The sequence below is a fragment of the Rattus norvegicus genome, chromosome 19 (assembly GCF_021556685.1).
Source record: "Rattus norvegicus strain SHRSP/BbbUtx chromosome 19, alternate assembly SHRSP_T2T, whole genome shotgun sequence".
Classification (NCBI taxonomy): Eukaryota; Metazoa; Chordata; class Mammalia; order Rodentia; family Muridae; genus Rattus; species Rattus norvegicus.
Genome location: NC_141552.1, coordinates 7766260 through 7780871, shown reverse-complemented (window position 1 = coordinate 7780871; position 14612 = coordinate 7766260). Strand labels below are relative to the sequence as shown.

General features: G+C 39.0%; 1 long non-coding RNA gene across 3 annotated transcripts in view; it reads right to left on the bottom strand.

Annotated features, from left to right (window-relative positions):
- LOC102548009 (uncharacterized) overlaps window positions 1-14612 on the bottom strand; it is a 68405-nt gene that overhangs the window by 13198 nt on the left and 40595 nt on the right. Inside the window, exon 4 of one of the 3 annotated variants that reach the window (XR_015643521.1) lies at window positions 5590-5945. The exons of the other annotated variants lie outside the window; for them this stretch is intronic. This is a non-coding gene — a long non-coding RNA (uncharacterized LOC102548009). Of the gene's footprint in view, window positions 1-5589; window positions 5946-14612 lie in introns of those variants that run through there. 3 annotated transcript variants of the gene reach the window in all.

Here is a 14612-nt window from a genome sequence, read left to right as displayed (position 1 = left end):
CTGGAAGCTCTGGTTGGTTGGCATTGTTGTTCATATGGGGTCTTGAGCCCCTTCAAGCTTTTACAGTCCTTTCTCTGATCCTTCAGCAGGGGTCCCGTTCTCAGTTCAGTGGTTTGCTGCTGGCATTCGCCTCTCATAAGCCACATTAAATGAGTTCTCGCCTCTGTTTCCTGAAAGACTTCATTTAAGATTCCTACTACTTCCTCTATTCATGTTCCCAGAGTGCAGCAGTGAAGCCATCTGCACCTTAAGGCTTCTTTGTGGGAAGATGGTTAATTATAAAATTCAATATCCCTAGGAAATATGGACTTATTTTAATTATTTCTCCTTGTGTCAGTTGGCTAATTTGTGGTTTGCAATGAAAGCATCCTTTTCAATTGAGTTGCTAGATTTGTGGTTGTCAAGCTGCTCATAATTACAGTGTCCATGTTGCTGCGTCTTCCTTCCGCTGAGTTGCTCTTTTCTCTCTCCTTTTTCCTCTTGGTCAATCAGGTAATTGGTCTATTTGGGATACTTTGTGGAAGAGAATATGTGTATATCTCCACATTAACATTATTTCCTTTTTCTCTGTTTTTTCTCAGCTGTTATCTCTTTCATCATCTTCGTTTCCATGATTTCCTTCTAATTGGAATACTGCTTTAAAAAACACACTTTACTCCTCCTTTTGACCATTTTATACATACAGAAACTATGTTGGTCATCGCCATCACAGCTCACCAACTCCTCTTGCTCTCCCTGGACCCCCTTCTGCATGCCTTTCCCATCTCTATGTCCTCTTCTTCCTTTTTTTCTTTTAAATAATGCATTGAATCCAATTATTACTCTCTGCTTTAGCATGGACATCATACCAGCAGAAATATGATTCTCCATTTCCAAAATCAATACATCAGATAGGGATAAAGGATTATTACCTCCTCTATCATCAGTGCTGGAATTATTGACTGGCTTGATAGTGTGTAGTAGGTCTTATAATCGTAACTATAGTTTTTTTTTCATAAGTGCAACAGCAATGGTTTTTCCAGAAGACATCTCCTCACATTTCCTCCTACCCTCTGGTTTTTAGATTCTCTACCCACTCTTTGTCAATACTCCCTGAGCTTTGGGAATGTCTGAACAGATATTTTACTAGGACTGTGCATTCAACAGAAACTTATTCTCAGGGGTTGGGGATTTAGCTCAGTGGTAGAGCGTTTGCCTAGGAAGCGCAAGGCCCTGGGTTCGGTCCCCAGCTCCGAAAAAAAGAACCCAAAAAAAAAAAAAAAGAAACTTATTCTCAGCACTTTGACCACTTGTGAATCTCTACATTGGCAGTGGCTCATTCCAAATGAAGTTTCTTTGTCCAAAGTTGAGAGTTCTACTAATTTATGTTATACATTTTAATATATAAGAAGTAGTCTGACAACAAATGTATTTAGTGAAATACCAGTAATATAGTCCTTTCCTGGACATGAATTTTTTACTAGGTTTACAGTCCAGAGACCATGTCCTCCTGTAGAGAGGCTTCAAATGCAGTCAGAAAGAACTTAGTCACTGCCCCTCATCCCTCCTGCACCATATCCCCACAAGAGTCATGCCATTATTGCTGCCTGACAGGTCTGTATCGGAGCATGCAAGGTCTATCACAGAATAAATCAATTGATGCCTTTTCTCCTCGGTGCATTGCAAAAATCCCCTCTATTCTGAAAGCCCGCTAACATGGACAAAGTGCTCTTGTCATCCCAGGTTGATTTCAGTGTTTACTGAAGCCAAAGTGTGTTATGTCTTCAACAACAGGCCCTTGCCTTTTAATTGTGGCCTGCAACCAAGAGCGTTGGCAATGTCCTGGTGGTTTTGAGGGCCCTAAGGCTCCCCGGACCAGTATCCTTATGGGTAGTATCTACCCCTGGGACTACTGTACTTGTTTAGTAACCAATATCTTATGAGGGAAGCTTTGTCTACCAATATGGCAGATTTTTATTCAGGCTCTTCACTGCAAAAGCAACAAAATAACAACAACCAAAACTGCTTTGTACCTTTTAACTAATTACAGAGTGAAGGGTTTCCAAAATGTTCCTTTATACCTGATGAGCTTCAGTCAGCTCATTCTCTATTTCCTTCTTTGATTTCTTTTTGCATTTCGTTCTGTTGTTGTGTTTTGTTGTTGTTTTAGACAGGGTTTCTCGGTGTTGCCCTCCTTTGCTTCTTCCCTCATTCCTCTCCTTGCTTAAGCCTTGAATCCCCAGTGCTTTCTCTTACTTCCATATCCCATGCTCTACGTCACCACCGCCCTTTCCTGCTTAAGGTCCTGTCTTCTCTCCCATCCTTTTTACTTCATTTAATGGGAAATTTTGATTTATTTTGTTTTGTAAAAAGCACTGGCCATGGTGTGTATTTCTGCTGTACTGTAATCCTTATTTTTCTTTTAAACTCTATTTTAATACTTTCTTTTTAAATTAAAATATAATTGCCTTGGGTTGGGGATTTAGCTCAGTGGTAGAGCGCTTGCCTAGCAAGCACAAGGCCCTGGGTTCAGTCCCCAGCTCCGAAAAAAAAAAAGAAGAAAAAAATATAATTGCCTCATCCCTTCTCCCCTTTCCTCCTTTCTTCCTTCAACCTTTCCCACACACACTCACATTTCTTGCTCAAATTCATGGCCTCTATTTTTTAAATTAATATGTGCATGTGTGAGTATGTGTGTGCGTATATGTATTTCATTTCTCCATTCTTTTATCCATTCATTCATTTTATATCCTGATCAAAATCCCCCTCCATCCAGTATCCCCCTCAGAGAGCCTCTCCCCCATTCCCCCCATCTCCTTCACTTCTGAGAAGGGGAAAGTCACCCCTGGATATAACCCACCCTGGCACCTCAAGTCACTGCAGGACTAAGTATGTCCTCTTTCACTGAGGCCCGAAGACAGCCCAGTTAGGGGATCACAATTCACAGGTAGACAACAGAGTCAGGGTATGCCCCTGCTTTAGTTGTTGAAGAACCCACATGAAGACCAAAATGCACATCTGCTACATATGTGGGGGTGGATGGGCCCCACCTCTGTATGCACTTTGATTGGTGATTTAGTCTCTGGGAGCTCCTAGGGGTCCAGGTTAATTAACTCTGTTGGTCCCCTGCCCCCTCCAGGCTTTTCAATTCCTTCTCCAACACTTCCTAAAGATTTTCCAAGCTCTGTCTGATGTTTTACTGTTGGTCTCTCCATCTATTTTGTCCAGCTACTGGGTGGACCCTCTCAGCAGACAGTTATGCTAGGTTCCTGTTTGCAAGCATAACTGCGCAGCATTAAAAGAGTCATGGACTAGTTCTTGTCCATGGGGTAGATCTCATGTCTGGACAGTCATTTGTTGGTAACCCTCTTTCTTGTCTAAACATTTTCTACTTTCATTAGCTCTCAGTGAACTTCTTCCTAAAATTCTGTTTCTTCTTTCAAATTTCTAACTATGGGATAAGTGTCTTTATACAAATTAACCTATATTTTTATTATGAAATGCACTAATTTCCTTTAAACACATTTTAAGGTGTGCGTGTATGCGTGCGCGCGTGTGCACACAGGAGCTACCTAACATGGGTACTAGGATTCAATGGGTACTTGGATTCAAACTCAACTCCTCTGGGAAAAAGCACATGATCTTAATCACTGAGCCATCCTTGAAGCTCATCCTCCTTTCCTTTGGTAATATGCTTTTCCTCATGAGGCTGCCTGTGTGGAATGGTGCAGGCACAATGTCTATTGTTTCCAAAGATCTCCCTTTGGCTGCCTACTGGTGGATAAAGAGCATCAGTGGTGGAGAGAAACCAGCTCACCCTCAGTTTACTTTTCATTCAGAAGGTCTCTTTAAATTGAAACTTTTTTGATCTTCATGTAACACAATGTTTGCAAGTTTTTACATATGCTTCCCAGAATAAATTTTATATACCTTATATAAAAAAGTATCTTATCTGTGGTATTTCCACCCTTCTGACTCTTTTTAGGTTGACTAATTTCTGTTGCTGTTGTTTGCTATTCAGTTTGTGTGTGTGCACACATGTGTAAGGGAGGTGCACACGTGTGTATGGGGACCCAATATTGACTGAAGGTGCCTTTCTATTTCTCACCACCCTAGTTTTTGAAACAGAGTCTCTCGCTGAACCCAGAGTTCACCACTTCAGTTCAAGAAGCCCAAGAGCTCAGCCTGTCTCTAATTCTCCTATGTGCAGTCCTATGCCATGGAGCTCAGGTTTTAATGGGTGCTGGAAAACTGTGCTTAGATCCTCATGCTTAGGGCACAAGCACTTTACTAACTGGTCTATCTCCTAGCCACTATATTCACTTTCAAAGCATTATCTTTTATTTTCACTTGTCATTTCATACCTAGGGATTACACCATGCAATGTTACCATTTATAATCCTCGATGCAAATTTGCCACTCCATGTATAACAGAAGTGTGATGGGTACCACTGTATTTTCAGTTTAAATCACTGCACTCAAGATATCTTTGAACCAAAAAAAAATGTCTCCAGTCTATAAGCCCCACCCGCCCAAGAAGAGATGATTCCTAGAATGTTGGGGGATGGTTTGCATATACAAAGTTGCTTACCCTAACTGCACAGAATATGTGCTTGATTACACCTAGATAGGAAATGCATAGACAAGAAGTATGTCAGAATATATGCTTGTTTCTGATTGGACAAAGATGGGATGTAGCCTTGAACTCAAGTGTCTGCCTTCTCTGCTTCTCCAATTCTGGGATTACAGACGTGTGCCACCCTTTAGTTAGACTACCTGACACTGTACCATGGGACTGCTGTTCTTTGAGAATCTGGATTTCCTTTCTAAAAGCTTTCATGTTTTCTCTCTCAGGAATTTACTTTAGATCAATGGCATTGCATTCAATCCCGGTGAGGGTTTTGTTAGGAGTGATTTAAAGTGAGTTTTTCTCTGAGAAAAGGAGCCTATCAGCTCTATTTATAAGGAGTAGACTTTCTGAGATTCTAATTGAATAACTTCTTGAGACTTTTTCATGTGATTTTATCAGAACTCTAATCTTTCATACTCTCATTGATCCATAAAGAAAGCTACTTTGGGCCAGTCCTCCCAGAATTTCATCCCACGTGTATAAATTAGCATTTAGCCCAAGACCAAGGCAAATCACTCCACAGGTCTCTGTGCCTCTTTCTTTGCCTTTTTTTTTTTGATTTAGTAACCCTGAATTCTCATCTCTTTCTTCTGCCCAATGAGAAAATTCCTCTCTGACCATGACTGCCCCATGTCTGTGTAGAAATGCACCCCCCCCCCACCAGAATCCATCCAAGGCACACATGAAGTCCCCCTTCATGGATTTTCAATCTTTGTGTTTCCCATTTTCTGCAAATATCTACTTCAGAAACTTTGTCCATTTATAAGTTAGGTTGTGGTTGGAATACATGCAGTCTGTCCATAACTCTTTCTTTGACAGAATTGGAAATCCATTTTAGTTATATTTACTTCCCATTAAATTTTGTTGGACCTATTCAACATGCCTACAGCTAGAGCATTCCTTTACCTGTTCTTTCTTTGTTTACAAAAGCAGAAAGGACTTGATTATTTGACCAAAATAGATAAATTTTCTCATAGGCATCAGTGACAGCTGGTTTTGTATATTTGTATATCACAAAAGGATAAAGGATCTTTAGATTGGGTAATAGGAAACTTCGGTATCGCTAAATGATTTGTCAGGGTTCACGGGATGTATTTAGTGAGAAAAAGACAGGTCTAAGATGAAAACCATGAAGCTTCAAATCTCACTTTCAGAGCCTTAATCCTCTGGGCTGTATTTGGGGCTGGGAAATAATAGGAAATAGCATGGAGTGAGGTCCTTAGAGAATGGCAGTGTCACCGATGAATTTAATTTAAATGCATCTCATTTCACACCCTGCATCTTTCTCCTCTGAGATGGCTGAAAGAATATGTTACATCTTTTAACTCTCTCATCGCTGAAAGAGAAAAAGAAAAAAGGTTAGTGACAGTTTCCCAGCCTAAGTGATACCCAGCAGCCTATTTCTAGGAACATGCTGCTGTTGTGGGATCCTTGGGCACACATGTCTGCTCATCTATTGGGTCATATTTTATATCAGTTGGTGCACTTATTAAAAAGTTGCAAGTAACCTGTGAGCATTTCATTTCATTATCCATTGAATTTTTTTTGCAAAGTATTACTTAGTTATAGGTATCAATAATCAAAAATAAATCATTCCACTATGACATGTTTTCTCTTCCAGTGTTTTCCTCCATTGAGAAACACTGATTTACATAATATTTTAACTGTCATGATTTTCTATCTTTCAGGTGGAGAATTCCCATGGCACTGTTCTGGATGTGTAATGTTAAAAGGCTTGGCATTCAATGCTTTTGCTTTTCAAGCCTCTAACTGTGAAGATACAAGAATCAGGCCGGCACCAACCACTTCAATGTTTTGCTTAGAAACACAGTGGACGATTGTGTGGCAGGCACTTCCTTCATGTTGAGAAAGACTGAGCTCGCCAGGGATCCAAAGTGACAGCATCCTGCTTTGTGCAGCTTTTCACAAGCCCTGGACCTGTATTAAATGAAGCCTTTGACACGGGTGCCCTTGGAAAATCCCCATGCCGATTAGCAGCCCAGTTCTAGCTACCTGGTTCTAATTATCTTGTTGAACAGCTTGAGAGTTTTCTTTGCCTTGCAAGAAAATACCAAACCAGAGGAGTTAGCACAGTTTGAGATGTTTTGGTTGAAAGAAACTAGTTTTGGAGTCCTCGAAATGTCTGAAACCAAATTTAACACATTTGCAAAGCGAAAAGACCCCAGGAGACTTCTATGTGGGTAGTTGGCTGTCTTATAGCAATGATGGAATTTTGTCATGCTCTTAATAGAAGAAAAAAAAAAACACACATAGCTAACTAATGAACTTACATGGCATAAAGTTAAACCTATCCGTGTTTTCAAATTCTATACACTAAAAGACTTTCCAAGAAAAAGAAAACATTACTGTTCATTTCTTTAAAAGTATCAGTATAGTTTTCTGTCATTGATAAGTCTTTATCTTGATTGCCAAACTACAATAGCAACCATGTTATTTAGTTCTGATTCTCACACATTCTACCTCCCTGACCTACAAGTTCATCCTATATATTCAAAGGAAAACCATCCGAGAGGCTAAGGAATATACTCATGCTGGAGTCAGGGACGCACTCGAGAAGTTCCCCTCCTAGTGGAAGAGTACGGGATAGTAAATGGCTATTTCCAGAGGGCATAGCCATTTTCTTCTTAGATGGGGACCCTTGTGGGCTGTGCTCATTCCAGTGGATGGGCCTATGCCCAAGTGCACTTGGTGAACACAATGCATTATAAAGAGAGAAAAAAAAGAGTACCGGAAGTTATAAGGGAAATGTGGTAGGTAAGTGTGGTGGTTTGAATGAAAATGGCTCCCACAGGCCCGTTTGGAGTGGCACTAATACAAGGTATATCCTTGTTGGAGGAAATCTATCATTGCAGGATGGACTTTGAGGTTTTCTCTGCTCGAGCTGGGCTCATAGTCTCTCTCTTCCTGCCACCTGCTGATCTGGATATAGAACTTTCAAATACCCCTCAAGCACTGGGCGTGCCTGGATGCCGACGAGCTTACCATCACACTGACAAGGGACCAAACCTCGGAACTACAAGTCAGCCCCAAGTCAATGCGATCCTTTATAAGAGCTGCCATGGTCATGGTGTCTCATCACAAGAGACCCTAACTAAGACTGTATGATACGTGTAGGAAGACTTGGCAGGGAGGGAGCGTGGGGAGGATTTTATCAAAACACATGGTACACATGTATAAAATTCTCAAGCATTAAACAGAGAAATGTATTCCATTTCACACAACTCATAGTAGGACATATCTAGATATAAAATTTAAACCATGTGATTTGGATGTAGTAATTTTTTTAAAGATTAATATTCATTCCTGGTGTATAGTTGTTTGTTGGATTTATATGTTTGGGAGCTCAGGTGTTCTCAGAGACCAGAAGAACAAGCATCAAATCCCTCAGAGCTGAAGTTACAGGCACTGAGGATTCCGTGTACCCTGATGCTAGGGACTAACGTTCGTTCTTTTGTAAGAGCAGTACATGCTTTGAACCATGTTTCAGCCCCTTCTACTCCTGGCTTTTGAGACAAAACCTTATTTAACTAAGTTATCCTCCAACTCACTATATAGGTGAAAACGAGCATGACCTTGAGCTTCTTATCCTTCTGCCTCTGCCTCTCTGGTGCTGGGGTTACGGTGTACATTTTTCGTGCCCTGCTCCATGGGGTAGAGCTTTGTGCATACTAGGCACTACACCACAAGCAATAGATCCCCAGTCTGTGTGTGGCACATTTTAAACTGTATAGCCGATACCTAACGAGATGAAGATGATAGATGAATATTGTCCTTAGTAGCGTCTCTTCTTCTTCCCAACATCTATCAGTATTGTGAACTGTAGCTCTGGCTGGCCTCAGACTTGTGATCTTACTGCCTTAGCCTCTCAAGGGCAGGGTGGGCAGAGCTGCACCAAGTGTGAACTTAGTTACCCTTGCCTCTTATAACCTTTCAACGACCCCTATATTTAGTCGGTTCCTTTTTCTTATGTACTTATTACTGCCAACATAGTCAGTGAACTTATTGTCGTGAACACATTTTTGAAGCAAACTCTATGTTGTGCTTGACATGAAGAGTGTCTCGAAGTAAAGAGACTGTTTTCACCATTATGATTAAGGGCTTTGGTGCTTTCCTTCTGTAGTACCCCAACTAAAAGAGGGAAAAGGTTACTCAATTCTTTGTTTTTAATACACTAGTCTCTAATCACAAAATGTGAGCTCTTTCTGTTACGCTAAGGAGCTTTGTTCAGACTGACAGTTAATTTTTTTTACTGACACAGTTTAACCACGGGAGTGAAAGGGAAGTGAAGTTTTGGATCGAAATATTTTGAATAGTAGGCCAACGTGTGTTGCTATTAGTAAATTTAGTAACTCTCCGAACATTCGTTAATAATGTCAGCAAGGCTGCCAGTGTGTGATAATGTGTGGGATTATACAAGAGCACATGAAGTAGGTATGGGAATGTGCTGGGGGCTGGGGTATGGGTGCTGGAAGGTGGGAAGGAGTAGAGGTGGATTTAATCAGAATATATTTAGGTGTGTTTGAAATTTTCAAACAATAAACTATTTTTAATTTTCCTTTATCGGCCTTATGCCTGGTCACTCAACAGATGTGAACATACAACTCAGACAGTTCTTAAAATAACTTTTAAAAAAGAAGTATCAGCGGCTATTGAAAAATTCTAAACACTGGAGGAAAATTCATTCTATGTAAAATGGAAAACACAGAAAATTGCAGAATCAAACAATGAAAATGAATGGTATTAGTATACAGTGTTTTAACGAGATTGATGGAGGCCTTACTAAAGTAAGAAAGATGTTCGAAGGGGTTAATTTTTTAGGTAGTGGATACTTTGCAACAAAACCATGGCCACTTACTCATCGGGACCTGTGTGACTTCTTAAAGCAAACAGAAAATATATATCATTTACTTTGAAAGAGATGAAGGCATGTGGTTGTGGCAGGGGTTTTAAAGTAAAATTTTCTGCTCCTGTTTGCTCATTCTTCTTCATTTTCTGTGGGAGACAAGGTTTACTGGCAGGAGTGGCCCAGTCAACACTCATAATAAGAGGTTATCCTGCAGGAGTGGCTTAGATTAGCTTGCAAATCAGAGAGAATTGTTACTACCTAGGAGAAGAAACAGTTTCTTATTTAGACAAAGTTTCTGGAGTTTACCTTTATATCACTAAATAGGAGTAGTCCAAGGTGTTTTACAGTGAGCGGGAGATGATGTTTAGAAAAAAGTAAGTCATAGAAATAGGATTGAAAACTTTGAAAATCAAGCTGATTTTTCATTCACATAAAATACATATTGTTCTTGCATAGTTAAGTATTCATTCTTTCTCAGTCTGAAATTTCATATTTTCCCCATATTTATGCCATATACATGTATTGAAATCAGGTATTAGTTTAACATAAAAGAAATATTCAAAGTGTTATTTTAATTGATTTGCTGAGGAACATTTCACACATCACCTTGTTTGCTGAACTTAACTGAGCAAGTCATTACTCATGTGTCCACAGTTGGGTAATCCTCATCCAAATGCAATATCAGAACATTCTCACATGCCACAAAGAAATTCTATCATCTATAGAATGAACTGAAGATGTTGTCATGACTAAAGTAGAAAAATTGGGATATCAAATAGAAGTAATAATGAAAAACTGATGAGAATCAGTGAATGACAAGTTATGTAATAAGGGAAATCTAATATAATAGTAACAATAATAACACATAAGACGTTACTCATAATAAGTTAAGGCAAAGATGGCTGTCAAAGGACACATAGTAATGTCACTGATAGGTAATATTTCCCCTGGGCTACAGTTAGCTTTTCATTACCCAACCATTTTCTTCCACAGGTAGAATGACTCAGAAGTGATGGTGCTGGGAACAGACAGGAATGCCATAGACACTGGATCATATTGATGCTAGGCTACAGCACACTCAGTGTCTCATGTGCAGAATGGCTGTGAATATTAAGAGGAATAATTTAATGTCACTGAAAGAATTACTATCCTTTACACAGTTCTTTATAGAAAATATGAGGTGATTTGGTGAAGGTTAACTAAAGCAAAGCCCAATTTATAACTAAAGCAACTTGAACCCATGTCCTCAATGGCATCCAGACAATGTTCTTATTGTCAAACAGTGACCCTTTAGATGACTGGTTTTGTTCAAAGGTAGACAGAATTCCCTCCTGGACTTGATAATTTTATATCAACTTGACACAAGTCATCTGAGGGGAGGAAACCTCAATTAAGAAAAATGTTTCCCTAAGATGGACCTGTATTCATGCCTGCAGGGCATTTTATTATTTAATAAATGACAGGAAGAGCCCAGCCCACTGTGGGTGGTGCCATTCTTAAGCTGATGATTCCAGATTTTATAAAAAATTTAAAAAGCAGACTGAGCAAGCCAATAAAGCAGTACCCCTCCATGGTCTATGCATCAGCTCAAGCATCTAGCCTCCTGCCCTTCTTGAGTTCTTGTCCTGACCTCCTTGATTATGAACAGGGATGTGAAGTGTGAGCCAAATAAATGCTTTTCTGTACAACTTGGTATGCTGTGTCTATGACATTCCTGTCTGTTTACTTCTGAAATGCAGACTTCCGGTCTATGAAAGAAAATCCTTGGGTAGTGAAAAGCTAACCATAGCACAGAGGAAATATTACCCTGAATCCTTTGGCAGCCAACATTACTGAACTTTCATGGTAGTTCATCACAGAAATAGTAACCTTAACTAAGAGATTTAAAGGAGGAGGAGGAGGAGGAGGAGGAGGAGGAGGGGGAGGAGGAGGAGGGGGAGGAGAAGGAGGAGAAGGAGGAGGAAGAAGAAAAGAAGAAGAAGAAGAAGAAGAAGAAGAAGAAGAAGAAGAAGAAGAAGAAGAAGAAGAAGAAGAAGAAGAAGAAGAAAAGAAGAAGAAGAAGAAGAAAAGAAGAAGAGGAAGAAGAAGAAGAAGAGGAAGAAGAAGAAGAAGAGGAAGAAGAAGAAGAAGAAGAAGAAGAAGAGGAAGAAGAAGAAGAGGAAGAAGAAGAAGAAGAAGAAGAAGAAGAAGAAGAAGAAGAAGAAGAAGAAGAAGAAGAAGAAGAAGAAGAAGAAGAAGAAGAAGAAGAAGAGGAAGAAGAAGAAGAGGAAGAAGAAGAAGAGGAAGAAGAAGAAGAAAGAAGAAGAAGAAAGAAGAAGAAGAAGAGGAAGAAGAAGAAGAAGAAGAAGAGGAAGAAGAAAAGAAGAAGAAGAAGAAGAAGAAGAAGAAAAAAAAGAAGAAGAAGAAGAAGAAGAAGAAGAAGAAGAAGAAGAAGAAGAAGAAGAAGAAGAAGAAGAAGAAGTAGCCCTCTTGCTTAAGCCACAAACTTATTCATTGTAGAGACATAAGCCATGGACAATAAGTTGCTTTAGCTGTTATCATTGCCCCTTTGGTAAGCAACAGGGTTCTACTTTTTCAGCATAGAATATGTATTTATAAATCTCTCTCTCACACAGTATTTGGCTAATACATTTTTGATATTCATATTATGAATGCATAACTCTTTTTATATGTTTCCAGATAATTTATTTTAGTAAATGTATTTGACTTTTTCAAGATGTGGAACACATTGAAGTCAATCTTAGTAATTACTGTAAAATATTTTTAATTCCTTTTTTAAAGATTTATTTTTTAATTTTGGTGTGTGTCTCTCTATATAAATACACACTAGTGAGTGTAGGTACCCCTGGAGGACATAAATATCGGTTTCTTTGCTCTGAATTTAGAGGTAGAACTGCATGACATGGATGTTGAGAAGCAAACTAAGGTACTCTGGAAGAGTGGCAAATGTTTTTAACTATTTATCCATCTCTCCAATCCCCTCAGTTATTTTAGTGGTGACCAATGATAGTCTCTTCAGTCTGCATTTGCTCATCTATTCATGCCTAAATATATAGACAATATATCTTAGGCATTCCTCTGGACTCTGGGTGCTCATCAATAAATAATCAATGTAGTCTTTGTAATCAATAAGTCTTAATAATAAGCTGCCTTTGTAGTCTTTCACTCTAGTGTAAGAAATAAAATGACTTTAAAGAGATCAATGGCAGGTGGGCACGAGCTTTTCTAAGTGTCCTTTTTAAAACTTAAAACTGAAATATCTCAAATGATGTGATAGGAGGAAGATAATCACAGGATTTCTCCTTGATGAGGCATATTTAATACAAGATTTCAAATTAAGAAGGAATCTGTCATGCTTGATTTTTTTTTATCTGAAGGATGGCATTTCAGGCCAAGCAGAGGGTTAGTTAAAAAGCTTATAGAAAAGGAAAACGTTGCTTCAAAATCAGACAAGAATCCCTTGGTTCAATCTAGTGATTGAATTGGAAAATGATGAAGAACTAAGGAGGTAGAGCAAGAGATTAGAATTCATTCTAAATATAATGTGAAGACACTTGAAGCTTGCAAGTTTTATGGAGAGAGTGAAATGAATTACAGTTCTTCGAAGTGCATAGCGATGCTCTTTCGTAGGATGCAAAGACTGATTGGGTGAGAAGAAAAGACAAAACCTTTAGAAATGTCAGGTCTGAGCTGCCTTTAAGAGTGGACGTATTGGGCTGGAGAGATGGCTCAGCGGTTAAGAGAACTGGCTGCTCTTCCAGAGGTCCTGAGTTCAATTCCCAGCAACCACATGGTGTCTCACAACCATCTGTAGTGGGATCCGATGCCCTCTTCTGTGTGTCTGATGATGGCCACAGTGTACTCATACATGAAATAAATCTTTAAAAAAAGAGTGAACATATTAAGAAGAAATTGAATGTATAACTCTGGACATTAGAGAAAGTCTTCTACCAAAGATACAGATCTGGATGACAAGTTTATAGACAGCCTTCAAAAGCACAGTTTCATCTGAAAGAAAGCAAACCTTACTTGAGCCAGCACATTAGGAACTGAAATAGAGCCTGAGAGTATCCTCAGGAAGACTATTCTGCAGGAACCTAAAATAGCGAATCAATTCCATTCAAATGAGAGTTGCGTCTGAGGATGGAGAGATGGCCTTTGAAGAGGACTCAGGATCTACTTACTCCCAGTGTAAAGCCACCTTTAACTGTAGCTCCAGGGCATCTATCACTCTCTTATGGGTTCTGTAGGCACTGAACTCACACAAACACATATCCACTCATGCACATAATTAAATAATAACAAAATAAATGAAATATTTTCCGAAGACAGTCACTGTTATAACAGGTGTGTCTGAGTGAAGCGACCTTGGGGCCCAATCATGAAACACACATTGATTTATATTATTTATGTGACTCAGCTCTTCCTGTGAGATAAGGGTGCAGGTCACTGCTCCTGGTATAGAAGAACACAATAAGCACAGTAAAATGAAAGATTCTTGGTCAGAAGTTGTCAGTCGTTCTGAGAGTGAGAAACCATTTTTTTTTGCCTAAGTTTGGACTTACAAGGTAGGCTGAAGACCACTGATGAGAGATTACTGTAATAATGAGACTTAAATGTGTCTGGAAAAGTCATGGTATTACAGGAACAGTAAGCATAGGGAAGAATTATAGCACAATAACCAAATATTCCCATTATTTACTTTTTAAAGAGTTTATAGCCAATGGTTTGCCTAACATTCCATTTTAAAAACTTTAAAGTGTTTTTGTTCTATACATTTTAAATGCATATTAGTTTCCTGATTTAAACTAGCTTTGAAAACATTGCTGATATGGCGTGGGTGAATTAGGATGAATCACCTTTAAATGTCAAGAGCTGTCACTGAATTAATTAATAATATATTTGCATTTATGTGATGGTGGCATATTTATCAGTTTGTTTAATATCAATTAGGGCCTTTCACATTGATTTAGGGTGACATTGGAATATCAACTTTTAAAATTAAGTTATTTTTAAAAGTCCCTTGTAGCAATACATTCAGGATAAAATTTCTTCACATGATTAATGTTCCAGAAAGCATACAGAGTAGAATTTAGTTACAAGAGGAAGACATGGCACACAATATTGAAAAACTGG